This window comes from Eschrichtius robustus, chromosome 21 (assembly GCF_028021215.1).
Source record: "Eschrichtius robustus isolate mEscRob2 chromosome 21, mEscRob2.pri, whole genome shotgun sequence".
Taxonomy (NCBI): domain Eukaryota; kingdom Metazoa; phylum Chordata; class Mammalia; order Artiodactyla; family Eschrichtiidae; genus Eschrichtius; species Eschrichtius robustus.
The window spans coordinates 3,481,653-3,493,780 of NC_090844.1; positions in this window are offsets into that span (position 1 = coordinate 3,481,653).

A 12,128-nucleotide genomic window follows, 5' to 3' on the forward strand; every position below is an offset into this window, starting at 1 on the left:
ATTCATTTTCCCTCTTTTCCCAAGAAAACATCTAATATTCCAGGTATGTTTACCTATCTGAGCTGTGACAATAAAGAAACCTCCTATGACCTGTGTCTTGAGAAGCAGTGCAGCAGAGCAGGGTTGAGTGTGGGCTTGGGAACTTGACTACCTGCTGGGATTTGAACCCTAGCTACATGGCCCTAGGCAAGTTGCTTAAGGTCTTTGTGCTTTGATTTCATGATTCTGTATGTGGATAATCCTAGGGTTGTTGTGAGCAGCCGTAGGTAGGTTCTGGACTCCACGTCCTTCTGTCCTGCAAGAGCCAAGTTCGTTTCACTCTCTTAGAGGTACCAGCAGCCACTGAGCAGTGCTCCCTGCCCTGGAAGTCTGATTACTCTGAGGCTCCCGACAGAGCTCCTGCATACCAGGCACCCAGAGGCAAGAAGCAGATGTGACTGGGGCCTAATGAGTAGTGGAAAGATCAGAACAGTCGACCCCTTCAGCTCAACTCAAAACAACTTTAAAGATCTTCCTTGTTCCTGTCTGTCTTTCTCATGTTGTTATTGCCGTGTGAATGACCATTTTCCTTGCTCTACACAAATCCATGTTCATAATTAGGTTAGAGATTTGCCTCCTTTAAGAAACGTATTTTGATGAGTTTGTTATTTGTATATATAATTATAACGTAGGTTCCTGTTAATATGCTAGCTGGTTCTCATTTACTATTACTTTTCTTAAATATATTGTTAAATAAAGAAGTTGGCTTCTTTAATAGGATTTTAAATCCTCTGAGGACAAAATCTGTGCTTTTTCTCTACCTTTCTTTCCAAGCTTGGGATAGTATATTGTACAGAATGTAAAGAAAAAGTCAAGGGTTCATTAAATGATGCTATATAAATTTTACCATTAACTACTAAAAAGGAGATATTCTATTTTTATTCCATTACCCCATTCCTTGCTTGCATTCTTCCTAGGACTTTGCATTAATGTAGAGTTTCCCTAAGAGAATTTTGTCTGCGCATTCTGAAGGCAGTGAACACCTGATTCCCTTCAACTGCTTATATTTCCTCAGGAAAATATAATTGGTACTGATACTGTATTAGCTTATTTTTAGCATGGGAAAGAATTATGCTGAAGAGCAGAACTTCAGTCTAAGATATTTTACCTGACATCAACATGTGTCTATGAAAGAAGGACTTTAAAAAATTAAGTATTATTCATCACGTTATTTATCCAAGGAATTTTACAGAAACATTTTCATAGTAAGACCTGACAATAGATGGATTTCACTGATTTTTAATATAGACTATTTGAAATCTTTTGTCCATATACTCAGTTGTCAATTCATGCAGCTATATTTAACTGAAAATTTGTGCTTGGAAGGAGGCTTAGTACCATCCAGAATTATTGTTCTACAGCTGTTATAAGCCCTCAGCTGTTTGCACTTTCCAGTTTCTTTCTATCCAGAGAAAGAGAATGAGCCATTCTGGGGTCTGAGAGAGCGCATCTCTATTTTACACTTCATTATGTAGGCTATTTTTTAGCAGAGGAGTTAAATGCTAGCTGCCTGACTTTGCTGCACTGGACTGACCAAGATAATTATTGGTATTCTGCAGCTGTTTGAAGAACATTTTTGTAGGCAGAGTATGAAGAGCTGTATTTTTGTTATTTTGTCAACAATCCATGATCAAATAAGATCGTGTTCATAAGAATTTAAAACACAAGAAATGGAACCACAGAATTTTGTTTCCTAGCAGTATTGAAATATCAAGAATGAGAGGCAAAAAACATAGTTCCTTATTCATTGAGCATACCATGAATCTTTGGGCTGTTTTGCTGTAAATCTTATAAAGGAGACATATCCTTATCTATCCTTTAACTGGTTAATTGATTCTTCCAGTTTATTTAAAATAATGACACAAAATTCTGAAGATCACCTTTCCTCATTAAAATAAATATATTTAAAAAAATACAAACTCTTTAAACTAAGAATATTCTTTTAAAAATAAGAATAATTTTTGAAATGTTCAAAGCATACTTAGCTTTTAGAAATATGTAAAAGTTCAGACTATCATAGTAGTGGGATCGAAGGTTAAAAAGTAGTGCTGGGCCAGATTTTGAGGGTCCCCGAATGCAAGCTACCGTATTTGGACTTTAGAGTCTGTGATCTACAGGGATGCTTGGAAGGCTCTATTACAGAAGGGTAGCTGGGGGAATAAAAGGCAAAATGTTAGGAAAATCATTCTGAAAATGTGCAAGAGAATCAGAAGAATTGAAGAGAAATACTCAAGACTAAAAACGTATTAGGAAATAAATGCAACAATTAACAAGTCACAATATTTCCTTTCAGAAATAGCTCTCCTCTCTTGGCTTTTATGACACTGAGATTTTCTGATTCCAGATCTGCCCTGTCTATGTTTTCTTCTCTGTGTGACTTTTTTCTCCTCTGCATGTGGAGGTTCCACATTGGTTATCTGCTCTTCTCCCCTCTCCTTTCCTCCCCTCCCTGCGTGTCTCCTCCCCTCTCTCCTCTCTTTTCTTCACCTCCTGTCCTCTCCCCTCCGCTTAACCTTCTCTCCCTTTTCCTTCCATTGCAGTTATTCTTTCTCTCTCCTTTCTTTCTATTCCCTCCTTCCCTCCCTCCCTCTCCTCTTTCTCCCATCCCGTTTTCTCCTCTTTTAGTATATCTATATCCGTATCTCTACCTGTATCTATGTCTACATCTGTATTATCTATTTCCTTCAGAAATATTTATCTTTCAAGTATCATCTGTATGTGAATGATGACTCAGTATATAGCTCTAGGCCTTAGAAATGCAATCTTGTAGTCTCTCAAATTATACATTACAATTCCCCCCATCAAAATATAGAACTGCAGTGATAAATTAGTTCTCTTGCAAAGGTAGAAACTCCCAGTGATATTTGTGTGACTTTCTGTGTAACCTTAGGAAAGTTAATAGACCTCTATGAATCTTAGATCTCTCATCTGTAAAATGAAGAGATAATAACGCCTATTTCTGAGGGTCTGTTATAATAATTGAATTAGATTATTAATATAAAGTGCATAGCCCTGTCTCTTGTATAAAGTAAACTCTCAATAAAAAGTTTGCTCTTTCATTATTTTATAGTTTTGCAGGTAAAATCGAGGACGATTTAGAGCTTCTTTGGTATTTACTCCCTGTCTTAAGGATTATGGCTGGTTCTCAGTGATCAGTTTTAATCACAAATTACAAGGATACTGTTACTTCCTAATTATAAATACTGTAGAATGAGGATGCAAATTAACACCAGGTAAGGCATTTACATGATTTGAGCCTACTGATATTTTTCCTCTAAAATGAAATGAGGAAGATAATTACTAGCTTCATTAAGCCTTATTTTGAGTGTCAAAGAAATGGTATATTTGAAGACATATATATACTTAATTTCAACAAATTATAAGGTATTACTTAGACTAATGATATATAGAGGGATTGAGATAGACTACATTGTGACTTAAATAAATTTCCCCCGATCAAAATATTCTTGTGTTTAAAGTTTATTCCTAGATACCAACTTTGAAAGACATATAAACCAACAATATTTTTTCTGTTTTTCAATGTTGAGGGACTAGTATTTTAAATACTCTTATTCTTTCATTGACTAATTATTAACTAAATTTTATCAGGTACTTATATTGAACCCAAAGGAATAATGAGTGATGTGGAATTTAAAAATTGCAAGCTTTAGTTCAGTACCAAATAAATATCAATAATTCATAAAAATTTTATGTGTAACATGACTATATGGTTAAGACCTCATGCTTTGTCTCATTCTCAATGTTCGAGCTATTCTGTATCTTAGAGATCAGTTAGTTCAACACTCTCACTTTACCCTCGGAGAAATAAAAACTAGAGATCCAAAAATGGTGAATATCTTGGCCTAAGGTATTTAGTGGCAGAATCGGAAATGGACATCAGGTCTCTTTGCCTCAGTTTGAGGCATTTTTTGTAATAGAACTCCAGGAGAAGATTTATACATTTCAGAGGTGTCGTGGTGTCCCGATTTCCACGAGGAACTCCGGTCTGAAGCACTGGGTTTGAGGCTGCTGCACACAGCATCCTGTGAGCAAGTGAAACTAGACTAAGCACAAAGGGAAAAAAAAGTTGGGGAAGTCTGTGTCCTGGAATAGTGAAGTGATTTATCAGAGAGGAAGTAAGACTGTCTCCATGTGGTGTCAGTGGCTCCTGGAAGCTGCAGAATTAGCTGGTCCTCAAATAATATGATCTCACAGAAAGAGAGAAAACCATCTCTTCTTCAGCAGCCTTACCCATCCCTGAGAAGGATTCGAATTGGCTTTGTTGAGGTAGACTGAAGCTCAAGGGCTCACCTCAAGCATCGGGTGCAAGTCTGCTCTGTGTATCTTCTCCTTCTCCTGGGAGGACCAGCTTCCCCAGAATAAGGAGAAGTAAATTGTAGATGCAGCAATAGGAAGACCATGGGCTCCAACTCTGTACCCTGAGACGGGGAAATAGAGGACATAATTTGCCCAGGTCCTCTCAAGTGGCAAAGCGGTAGAGACGGGTTTTGAACCCAAGTCTTTAGCCTCCAGAACCTGTGCTTCTAGCTACAGTGCAACTCTGCCTTAGGAAAAGCACATCCATCTTTGATTAGATAATAACAACCATGTGGCTGACAGGGTCTTGGTGCTCCGGCCGGGTGTCAGGCCCGAGCCTCTGAGGTGGGAGAGCTGAGTTCAGGACATGGGTCCACCAAAGACCTCCCGGCCCCATGTAATATCAATAGGCGAGAGCTCTCCCAGAGATCTCTGTCTCAACGCTAAGACCCAGCTCCACCCAATGGCCAGCAAGCTCCAGTGCTGGACGCCCCATGCCAAACAACTAGCAAGACAGGAACACAGCCCCACCCATTAGCAGAGAGGCTGCAAAAAATCATACTAAGTTCACAGACACCCCAAAACACACCACCGGGTGCGGTCCTGCCCACAAGAAAGGCAAGATCCAGCCCCAGCCACCAGAACACAGGCGCCAGTCCCGTCCACCAGGAAGCCTACACAACCCACTGAACCAACCTCACCCACTGGGAGGCAGACACCAAAAACAACAGGAACTATGAATCTGCAGCCTGCAAAAAGGAGACCTCAAGCACAGTAAGTCAAACAAAATGAGAATACAGAGAAATATGCAGCAGATGAAGGAGCAAGGTAAAAACCCAACAGAACAAACAAATGAAGAGGAAATAGGCAGCCTACCTGAAAAAGAATTCAGAGTAATGATAGTAAAGTAAAATCTTGGAAATAGAATGGAGAAAATACAAGAAACGTTTAACAAAGAACTAGAAGAACTAAAGAGCAAACAAACAATGATGAACAACACAATAAATAAAATTAAAAATTCTCTAGAAGGAATCAATAGCAGAATAACTGAGGCAGAAGACTGGATAAGTGACCTGGAAGATAAAATAGTGGAAATAACTGCCACAGGGCAGAATAAAGAAAAAAGAATGAAAAGACTTGAGGACAGTCTCAGAGACATCTGGGACAACATGATACACACCAACATTTGAATTATAGGGCTCTCAGAAGAAGAAGAGAAAAAGAAAGGGTCTGAGAAAATATTTGAAGAGATTATAGTTGAAAAATTCCCTAACATGGGAAAGGAAATAAGTCCAGGAAGCACAGAGAGTCCCATACAGAATAAATCCAAGGAGAAACATGCCAAGACATATTAATCAAACTATCAAAAATTAAATACAAAGAGAAATATTAAAAGCAGCAAGGGAAAAGCAACCAGTAACATATAAGGGAATCCCCATAAGGTTAACAGCTGATCTTTCAGCAGAAACTCTGCAAGCCAGAAGGGAGTGGCAGGACATATTTAAAGTGATGAAAGGGAAAAACCTACAACCAAGATTACTCTACCCAGCAAGGATCTCATTCAGATTCGACAGAGAAATTAAAACCTTTACAGACACGCAAAAGCTAAGAGAATTCAGCACCACCAAACCAGCTTTACAACAAATGCTAAAGGAACTTCTCTAGGCAGGAAACACAAGAAAAGGAAAAGACCTACAAAAACAAACCCGAAACAATTAAGAAAATGGTGATAGGAACATACATATCGATAATTACTTTAAATGTAAATGGATTAAATGCTCCAACCAAAAGACATAGACTGGCTGAATGGATACAAAAACAAGACCCACATACATGCTGTCTACAAGAGACCCACTTCGGACCTAGGACACATACTGACTGAAAGTGGGGGGATGGAAAAAGATATTCCATGCAAATGGAAATCAAAAGAAAGCTGGAGTAGCAACACTCATATCAGACAAAATAGAGTTTAAAATAAAGACTATTAGAAGAGACAAAGAAGGGCACTACATAACGATCAAGGGATCAAACCAAGAACAAGATATAACAATTGTAAATATTTATGCACTCAACGTAGAAGTACCTCAATACATAAAGCAAATGCTAACAGCCATAAAAGGGGAAATCGAGAGAAACACAACAATAGTAGGGGATTTTAACACCCCACTTTCACCAATGGACAGATCATCCAAAATGAAAATAAATAAGGAAACACAAGCTTTAAGTGACACATTAAAAAAAATGGACAAAAATCATATCTATAGGACATTCCATCCACAAACAGCAGAATACACTTTCTTCTAAAGTGCACCTGGAACATTCTCCAAGATAGATCATATCTTGGGTCACAAATCAAGCCTTGGTAAATTTAGGAAAATTAAAATCAAGTATCTTTTCTGACCACAGTGCTATGAGACTAGATATCAATTACAGGAAAAACACTGGAAAAAATACAAACACATGGAGCCTAAGCAATACACTACTAAATAACCAAGAGATTACTGAAGAAATCAAAGGGGAAATCAAAAAATACCTAGAAACAAATGACAATGAAAACAGGATGACCCAAACCTATGGGATGCAGCAAAAGCAGTTCTAAGAGGGAAGTTTATACCAATACAATCCTACCTCAAGAAACAAGAAAAGTCTGAAATAAGTAACCTAACCTTACACCTAAAGCAATTAGAGAAAGAAGAAGAACAACAAAAAAACCCCAAAGTTAGCAGAACAAAAGAAATCATAAAGATCAGATCACAAATAAATGAAAAAGAAATGACGGAAACAATAGCAAAGGTCAATAAAACCCAAAGCTGCTTCTTTGAGAAGATAAACAAAATTGATAAACCATTAGCCAGACTCATCAAGAAAAAAAGAGAGAAGACTCAAATCAACAGAATTAGAAATGCAAAAGGAGAAGTAACAATTGACACTGCAGAAATACAAAGGACCATGAGAGGTTATTACAAGCAACTATATGCCAAAAAAATGGACAACCTGGAAGAAATGGACAAATTCTTAGAAAAGCACAACCTTCCAAGACTGCAACAGGAAGAAATAGAGAATTTAACCAGACCAATCAGAAACACTGATACTGAAACTGTGATTAAAAATCTTCCAACAAACAAAAGCCCGGGACCAGATGGCCTCACAGGTGAGTTCTATCATTTAGAGGAGAGCTAACACCTATGCTTCTCTAACTCTTCCAAAATTTAGCAGAAGGAGGAACACTCCCAAACTCATTCAGCGAGGCCACCATCACCCTGATACCAAAACCAGACAAAAATGTCATTAAAAAAAGAAAACTACAGGCCAATATCACTGATGAACAAAGATGCAAATATCCTCAACAAAATACTAGCAAACAGAATCCAGTGGCTCATTAAACGGATCATACACCATGATCAAGTGGGGCTTATCCCAGGAATGCAAGGATTCTTCAATATATGCAAATCAATCAATGTGATACACCATATTAACAAGTTGAAGGATAAAAACCATATGATCATCTCAGTAGATGCAGAAAAAGCTTCTGACAAAATTCAACACCCATTTATGATAAAAACTCTCCAGAAAGTAAGCATAGAGGGAACTTACCTCAACATAATAAAGGCCATATATGACAAACCTACAGCCAACATCATTCTTAACGGTGAAAAACTGAAAGCATTTTCTCTAAGATCAGGAACAAGACAAGGTTACCCACTCTCACCACTGTTATTCAACATAGTTTTGTAAGTTTTAGCCACAGCAAACATAGAAGAAAAAGAAATAAAAGGTATCCAAATCAGAAAAGAAGAAGTAAAACTGTCAGTGTTTGCAGGTGACATGATACTATACGTAGAGAATACTAAAGATGCTACCAGAAAATGACCAGAGGTAATCAATGAATTTGGTAAAGTAGCAGGATACAAAATTAATGCACAGAAATCTCTTGTATTCCTATACATTAATGATGCAAAATCTTAAAGAGAAATTAAGGAAACACTCCCAATTACCACTGCAACAAAAAGAATAAAATACCTAGGAATAAACCTACCTAAGGAGACAAAAGACCTGTATGCAAAAAACTATAAGACACTTATGAAAGTAATTAAAGATGATACAAACAGATGGAGAGATATATCATGTTCTTGGATTGGGAGAATCAACATTGTGAAAATGACTCTACTACCCAAAGCAATCTACAGATTCAATGCAATCCCTATCATACTACCAATGGCATTTTTCACAGAACTAGAACAAAAAATTTCACAATTTGTATGGAAACACAAAAGACCCCAAGTAGCCAAAGGAATCTTAAGAAAGAAAAACGGAGCTGGAGGAATCAGGCTGACTTCAGACTATACTACAGAGATACAGTAATCAAGACAGTATGGTACTGGCACAAAAACAGCAAGATAGATAAATGGAACAGGATAGAAGGCCCAGAGATGAACCCATGCACATATGGTCACCTTATTTTTGATAAAGGAGGCAAGAATATGCAATGGAGAAAAGACAGGCTCTTCAATAAGTGGTGCTGGGAAAACTGGACAGCTACATGTACAAGCATAAAATTAGAACATTCCCTAACACCATACACAAAAATAAACTCCACATGGATTAAGACCTAAATGTGAGGCCAGACACTAAAACTCTTAAAGGAAAACATAGGCAGAACACTCCTCTATGACATAAATCACAGCAAGATCCTTTTTGACCCACCTCCTAGAGAAATGGAAATAAAAACAAAAATAAACAAATGGGACCTAATGAAACTTAAAAGCTTTTGCACAACAAAGGAAACCATAAACAGGACGAAAAGACAACCCTCAGAATGGGAGAAAATATTTGCAAATGAAGCAACTGACAAAGGATTAATCTCAAAATTTGCAAGCAACTCATACAACTCAATAGCAGAAAACCAAAAACCCAATCAAAAAATGGGCAGAAGACCTAAACAGACATTTCTCCAAAGAAGATATACAGATTGCAACGAAGACATGAAAGGATGTTCAACATCACTAATCATTAGAGAAATGTAAATCAAAACTACCATGAGGTATCACCTCACAGCAGTCAGAATGGCCATCACCAAAAAATTTACAAACAATAAATGCTGGAGAGGGTGTGGAGAAAAGGGAACCCTCTTGCACTGTTGGTGGGAATGTAAATTGATGCAGCCACATGGAGAACAGTATGGTGGTTCCTTAAAAAACTAAAAATAGAATTACCATATGACCCAGCAATCCCACTCCTGGGCATATACCCTGAACAAACCATAATTCAAAAAGAGACATGTACCACAATGTTCATTGTAGCACTATTTACTATAGACAGGACATGAAGGCAACCTAAGTCTCCATCAACAGATGAATGGTTAAAGAACATGTGGCACATATATACAATGGAATATTACTCAGCCATGAAAATAAACGAAATTGAACTATTTGTAGTGAGGTGGATGGACCTAAAGTCTGTCATGCAGAGTGAATTAAGTCAGAAAGAGAAAAACAAATACCCTATGCTAACACGTATATATGGAATCTAAAAAAAAAATGAAAAAAAAGGTTCTGATGAACCTAGGGGCAGGGCAGAAATAAAGATGCAGATGTAAAGAATGGACTTGAAGACATGGGGAGGGGGAAGGGTAAGCTGGGACGAAGTGAGAGAGTTGCATTGAGATATATACACTACCAAATGTAAAATAGATAGCTAATGGGAAGCAGCTGCATATCATAGGGAGATCAGCTCGGTGCTTTGTGACCACCTAGAGGGGTGGAATATGGAGTGCGGGAGGGAGACGCAACAGGGAGGGGGTATGGGGATATATGTATACATATAGTTGATTCACTTTGTTATACAGTAGAAACTAACTCAACATTGTAAAGCAATTATACTCCAATAAAGATGTTAAAAAAAAAAGATATATAGGTTTCAAACATTAACTGAGTTACTTTTTTAAAGTTTTGTCGATCCCTGAAGTTAGATAAGTAAAGTATTCTTGAGAAATCCTCTTATGTTAATTGTTTAACCAAATCCTCATGTAGGCTTAGGCTGAGGCCTATTCATGTGGTGTCCTAACAGAGCTTTATTCCTGATAGTTTCAATTTATTTATACTCTGACATGATTTAAATAATGTTATGAAAATTATTTAAGGGCATCTTCTCTTTATGTAATGCAAATATTAAACCACTTTCATAGTCACTGATTTATTACAATAATTTTTTATCCAGAAATTACTGTCACCCCTCCTGCCTTAAAATACTTACTGTTTTTAATAGTAAGTAGCTTAAACTTATGTCAATTTGTATATTTCTATTTGTATATACAATCTCTGAAATATGGGAACTCAAATGTGGGATGTTGATATTTTAAGAGATCATTATTAAAACTGCCTTATGAATTTAATTATATTGCTTAGATAAGAGCTTTCTTTTTTAGCATAGAAAATGTTTCATTTGAAATGCAAATCAAAACTACAATGAGGTATCACCTCACACTGGTTAGAATGGGCATCATCAGCAAATCTACAAACAACAAATTCTAGAGAGGGTGTGGAGAAAAGAGAACCCTCTTGCACTGTTGGTGGGAATGTAAATTGATACAGTCACTATAGAGATCAGTATGGAGGTTCCTTAAAAAACTAAAAATAGAATTACCATATGGCCCAGCAATCCCACTCCTGGGCATATACCCAGAGAAAACCACAATTCAAAAAGACACATGCACACCAGTGTTCATTGCAGCACTATTTACAATAACCAGGTCCTGGAAGCGACCTAAATGCCCGACAGACGAATGGAATAAGAAGATGTGGCACATATATGCAATGGAATATTACTCAGCCATAAAAAGGAACGAAATTAGGTCATTTGTAGAGATGTGGATGGATCTAGAGACTGTCTTACAGAGTGAAGTAAGTCAGAAAGAGAAAAACAAATATCGTATATTACCGCATGTATGTGGAATCTAGAAAAATGGTACAGAAGAACCGGTTTGCAAGGCAGAAATAGAGACACAGATATGTAGAGAACAAACATATGGACACCAAGTGGGGAAAGCCGCGGTGAGTTGGTGGTGGTGGGATGAACTGGGAGATTGGGATTGACATATATACACTAATATGTATAAAATGGATAACTAATAAGAACCTGCTGTATAAAAAAAAATAAAATTCAAAAATGCTAAAATAAAATGCTAAAATAAAGTATTTAAGAAAATCACATCAAAGTATTACATAATTATTTTTTGTTTTTATTTTTCTTTTTGAGTTACTAAGTGTAATAACAGACTAATGAGAGCTAGTCTACTTACTACCTTACTCTCAAAGTAATCACTGTGATGGTTTTTCTTTGCTAAATTTTTTAGTGACAATACACCTCATTTGTTTGAAATCATCAAGGAGGAAGTTGTTAGGCAATGAAGTGTAGTTCCTTCAAATTTAAACATTAAATTATATCTGCTCGTGAAATTTAGTCTTGAAATTATTTTCCTCTTCCTTATCACAATGTTAAAAACATTGAGGATTATATACACATGTATATAATCTTAGAATTATCATTCATAACATCAAACATTACAGTATTACATTTGGGTTTTCATACACTGATATTTTAAGAGCTATTATGGTACAAAGTGTTGTTCAGCCCAAGGTTGTGTTATTTATTTGTATTTTAATCTGGGCTTGTAAATTTGATCCAGTGTTATTTTAGATGGCCAAAAGTTTGCTTTAATCTCTCTCATTTCATTTTCATATTGCTGCTCCCAATGTTAAAAGGTTTCAGAAATA